The sequence below is a fragment of the Chelmon rostratus genome, chromosome 13 (genome assembly GCF_017976325.1).
Source record: "Chelmon rostratus isolate fCheRos1 chromosome 13, fCheRos1.pri, whole genome shotgun sequence".
NCBI lineage: Eukaryota > Metazoa > Chordata > Actinopteri > Chaetodontiformes > Chaetodontidae > Chelmon > Chelmon rostratus.
In genome coordinates this window covers 20825909-20831908 of record NC_055670.1, presented here as the reverse complement: position 1 = coordinate 20831908, position 6000 = coordinate 20825909, and positions in this window count along the sequence as shown.

Below are 6000 nucleotides of genomic sequence, written 5' to 3'. Positions count from 1 at the left end.
TATAGCAGGAGTCCAATAACAAACAGATCAAAACTTCTTTGGATAAATGGACCAGGGTGTAATGATCCTGGTTAGCTGGCCTGCTCACCTTCAGGCTAAGCACGGTGCTTAGAATCTGAATATCACCTTGGCTAACTTGCTATAGACTTTCAATTTAAACTGAAATTTGAAGATTTATGGTCTTTATTCTTCTTTGTTCTCTCGTTTTCCAAGCCCAAGCCCGTACTGAACTCAAGCATGGTTCAATCTGGCTTCTCTCCATCCTCCAGTCATGCTGAGCAGCTCAGTGGTCAGCACACAAATGTTTGAGAGTGAACTTTTTACTGACATTAATTACGGAGTGAACCTTCTGAAAACATAAAGAACACAATGAGCCAGTTAAAACAGCAGCAGATTTGAATGTACCTAATGTCTGTTTATTTGTTTGGTTACCGTTAAATATGTATGTGTAACCTTGATTTATCTGCACAAAACTCCAATAAATATATTGTTTAAAAAAAAAACAGCAGCAGATAGGAATATATTTTGAAAGTTAGAGTTACTAAAAGAATCTGAGTGTGGATTTCATTAAAAAATATTTTTGATATATATATATATATATATTTTGTTCCGGCAGTAAAACAGGGAAATAATGCACAAAATCTCAGTGGATATTAACCAGAAACAGAGTAAGGTCTCACAGATAGTAGCATGTTTTAACCAGTAGGTGGCAGTATAATATAGATGTCACAGAGGTTTTATGACTCTTTCCACTTAAATCACATTTGTACTAATAATTATTGTGCTCATTAGTATATTCTGGGGGTTTGATTGTGTGGATTTTCTAAAGTTCTTCATACCTAGAGCAGGTATTACAATACATCCACACAGAAATCTTACTTGCGTTGCAGTTTATCATCGTTTTAGTGGATATTCTATGTGTTGCTTCTCTTCCTGAAGCTTGATAGTGATTATGTTGCTGCACATGTAGTCATTACTTGATCTATAGCTCCCTCCAAAGGCATGCGTTCGCTCTCAGGGTGCATCTCTACTTCTTCTTTTAAATGGTTCACCATGACATCTGCAGAAATATCATTTCTAAACAGCTCGACAGAATGGGACCGTGCTGCACTGCCGCAAATAGCCCAGCCATGAAGCAGTTTTCTGCTGTCATCACTAGGATTAATGAGCTGTTTTTAATTGTTGTGGCTCCACCGTGGTGAGCATTCTTGTGCCTTCACCTTTAGAAAGAAAAGTAAGCTGACTGGTACAGACACGTATCAGCAGGGGTGACGGTTCTGCAAACCTGCAACGTTTCAACAACACAAAACCTTATTAGAACTAATGAGATGCATCCTGAAAACCCAGATATTTTCTTTGAATTCAGAGAAAAGCAGAAAACAGAGACTCTAAATGGGTCAGTAAGTTTCATTCCTCAATATTATTTTTCCTTAACATCTACTGAAGGAACTGATCACTGAGAAATGATTAAATTATTCACACTGCCGTTGTATTTTTTTTTTCTTCTCGCAGTCAGCGCGGACATCTGAAGCAATTGTGTGCCTGCTTTCCTCTCATGGTTTTCAGATTTCTGTCTTTCAGATGGACCCAAGATGATTTTTCAGAAACTCTTGAGATCTTCCAACTATTTCCCCGCACTGCTTTCCTCAAGAACTAGGTTTCAGAGGCGTACACTCGTGGGTTCACAACAAATGTGTTTCCTCCTCAGACTTTCCTTCATCCCGGGCCTGACTATTCACTATCTGGATCATTGTACTGCTGTTTCAGTGGCTCCAAAATCCTTTCCAGCACCTCATGCCTCCAAAAAGCTGTCATATTGCTTCAGGAATACGTCTTCCAACACTTAACAAAAAAAAATCTGAATAACTGGATGTCAAAGGAAATTAAACTAAAAAACTCTTATTTACAGATAATTACCTACAACCTTTCTAAATAACACATGTTTGGCATGCTGCTGTGTGAGTTTGGCATGCATGGACACATTTGTGTATTTCATATAGACAAAAAAAAAAACATGTTTTACCACAAGCCTGAAGGTTTCATTTTTCTATGAAATTCTCTGTTGGGGCTCCAGTCTCCTGTTTTCAGTCCTGGCCTTGAAGAAATGCCGCAGGGAAACTCTGTGCGGGACATCAACGCCACAATTTAAGACGTTACTTTAGACACACACACACACACACACACACTCTGAAGGACAGTGTGACAGAAAGATGTACTCTCTTACAAGGTCTGCAGGTTCAGGCTGCGTTCGTCACAGCGATGAGGAGATGATGCTCACTGAAATACTGTATCATCGTTTCAAACGGCACCCGCACAGTTTTATCTTGATCACATATGCAATGGTTTCATTTTGTCTTATTTCAACATAATGACAATAAAATCCATAACGTTGTGTGAATATATTAAAGGAATAAGGTGAAAAAAGAGAGTTCAAGGAGACGATCAATACCTCTCTTGCGTCTGTCTGCTAAATATAAAGACAGCTAGTTTAGCTTAGCATATAGACTAAAAGCAAGAGGATATAGATAGCTCACTGTCTCACTATTGTACACGTTATACCTTGAGTGCACTCAAATGCAAAAATGACCTTTTGTCTTTTTACACAGGATCGTGTGTTGGATTATTTCTTAGCTTGAAGAAGCAACTTCTTACCAAAATGCTGAACTCTTCCTTTAAAGAAGAAACTCCAAGTTGCTCCTTGTTTTGTGACACCTTTACAAAGGCAAGGTTTCAAATTCAAGTTTAGCTTGATTGATGGTGTCCATGAACACAGTGACACTTCAGCTAATGCTAAGCTAATTTAGTTTCACAGTTCTCCAAGGTCCCTCCTTCAGGTCTTCTAATCGCCTGGTATTAGAGGGCAAAGGTCAAACCTGCAGTGGGATCTATTATCCTGTTGAAAGTTTGACAGTGTGTTCCCAGTGTTCCCGTATCATTTATTTCCCAAAAAGCTCAAAGGAAAGGGAAGACGCCTGTAGCAGAACGCTAACAAAACTATGCACATAATTAATGCTCGCCATCATGGAGGCCAGAATTAACGTGGACGGCTCTAACTTGCAGAAGTCGTCCTTTGACCCCTTCATAAAAGGAAGGAAGGAAGGATTCCAAAAACAAAGCAGGAACACTTGAATTTACAGAAATACTGTTACTGAACATGCTGCCAAGCGCGCGCACACACACACACACGCACACTTCAAGCTCCTCAGCTTGACTTTGGCGGTGGGGCCGTCTGTGACAAGGACACTGGGCTATTAGCCCTCGTTTGCACACTGCTTGGACAATTTGGCTATTCAAATAGAGGCCGCTTACTGGGAAACAGCTCCTTAATGAAGAGCTGGCCGGGTAATGTGCCATAAATATATTCTTTTATTCTTCCCACACACTCATAAATACACACTGCCTGTACACATATAGAGCCATTATGTACACCTGCGCATATGCACTCTTAAACACAAACATAACACATAGTTTTACACACACACTCCTACACACACACACGAACACACAAGGACAGGCTGATATTATAATGTGTTCTGGAGGAAACTGGGAGCAATTTTCGCCACGTAAATCAAAAAGGTCAAAATGCAAATGTCAGCTTTTCCATCCTCCCGTCCCTTTTAATTATTCTGTCAGGTTCAAAGAGTCTTCGTCAGAAAGGAGCTGTTCTGACAAAGGAAGGCCTGAGCTCACAGATAAGCTCAATCTGCGTCTCCTCTTGACACTTTCTTCTCCACGCTTATCTACACTCCTCTCTCTCTCTCTCTCACACACACACACAGCCGCACTTAGCATTACCTCAAAGTAAATTACAATGTATCAGTATGACCACAGTGCCAAAGAGATGGTTTCGCAATTACCGGCTGACTGCGGATGTTGAGTCAATTAATTTACACTGTGGGGAGGCTCCTTGTTAGCTGATTTTGAAAACTCAGTTGATACAAGATTAAAGTCCAGGTTATAATGGTTCAGATCATGTATGGAGCCAGCACTTACAGATCTGCCTTCAATTACTGTGCACAGATAACCAAAGAAGGAGAGATCTTCTGTGCTACCTGGCTGTGAAATGGACTTTTTCTAGTTTTGGAGGTATTAAGAAATTTCAGTCTGATGCTCCCAGATGAAGGCCTTTCTGAAACGTCAACATCTTAACAGCTAAAGATTCCCTCGGATTTCCTTTTTCTCTCTTTCGAAACACTTTTTTTTTAAATTCATCGAGAGTTGTCAACACAATAAAATAAGAAAACCACGGCACAAACGTGTTCTTGAACACTCCTCAAAAAAATCAGCAACAGAATACAAAGGAGTGAGAGCATTTTTTTTCCTCTTTCAAGACGTATCTTAACGACTGAAAAACAGTATCTTTAGATGAAAATTTAATTAAAAGAAGAGAAAAAAAATCTGCCACCATCAATTCAATCTTTTATTTTTGCAACCAAACAGGGTTCAAAAGCCACTGGGGCTGTAATTGCCATCTTATCTTTAATAAATAAAACTTTTCTTTTTCACGTGATTATAAAATGTTTCAAAATCAAGATTTATTAAAGTGTAACGGCCCGCGTGCGCTGAATGAACAGCATGTTTTCAGCAGCCAAAAATATTCTGTTTTATGCTGCCATGGTTGTGCGGACCTCAGGCTTGAGGCTGCAGCCGTCCGTCCCACTGCAGCTCATTATGTCCTTCACTCACTTTGTGGCAGGCGGGCAGCATCCATCTGTGTTCAAACTACATTATCCTGCATGCAATTTACACACTTACTCCAGTTTTGTTGAGTGTTTCGGATTCTTTTTCACTGGAAAACTTTCAGAGAAGTGAATCGCTAAACTGCCGGACAGCAACTTTCTACAAAGTCATCCATCCCTGGCTTCATGTAAGCAGTGCACATGTTTATCATGTTTACTGTCTGCCTCCTTTATACAGACGCATTTACTTTCTAATTAGTTAAGTCATGTCAGCTTTATCACGAAACACTCCACACCTCAATAGAAACACTGATTTTATTTTTTTCTACTGACAGGCTCTCCTCACTTGTCTCTTCGCCTTAGACTCGATGACAATGGCTTTGATGCTATCAGTGTGTGAAACACTCACACACACTCACACACACAAGGTCACAGAGGTACTCTAGCCAGTGAATAACAGGAGGCTGGAGCCGGCCGAGGCAGAGCGCGGTCTTGCTGTGTGATTCGCCACATACATCAACTCTGCTGAGCAGAAAATTGAAATGGAAATGTGGGCCTTGAAAGAGTGTGGCTCCCATTTACCTCTGGACCAGAGCTAATGATTTGTCATTTCTCTCAGGGGCACAAGCTGCTGCCCTCGCTCTCACACTGCACCAGAGGGCCAGGCAGCCTCGCCATCCCCCACTGTACTCCACTGTACTGTCCTTTCACTGTATATAGATTCTGTTGAGCTCAAACTCTAAGGTGACAGTTTTGTTTTAAACGAAGCTCAAATCTAGTGCTGAATTATAGAAATCTGTCAGAAGTCTTTGAGTAAAACACTTTAAATATTTATCGAAACATGCTCATTAGAGTATGTTTCAGCCTGACAGATTATCAACAAAACCCCACAGTCGACCGCATCCATCAAGCGCTTCAGACCAGCGCCTGCTTTCATTCATCATCTGAGTGAGTCTGATTCAAGGAAGCCGTTACATGTTTTCACAAGTTTGATAAACTTGCTGTCAGGCTCCGCTCAGCTGACATTAAGCACGATATTACAAGGCAGAAGAATATCTGCCACTGACTCTTGACCTGCGGCCCGTTCGCCGTGCATGTCTGCAGGCTATTGTAAACGTGATCTGTAGAGTAGCATGTAGTGCTTGTATCCTGATAGATGTGGTAATATTAATGTTTATGTAAACAGCAGTGCGGCTGCTAACGTTCAGCAGATGGCTCCTGAATTATTGAAGACTGGAGAGTTTCGAACATGTTGGAGTCTGAGCCGCCTTCGCCTTTTATTACTGTTTGAATCTGCTTTTTCAGGAGCTTTCATCATGTC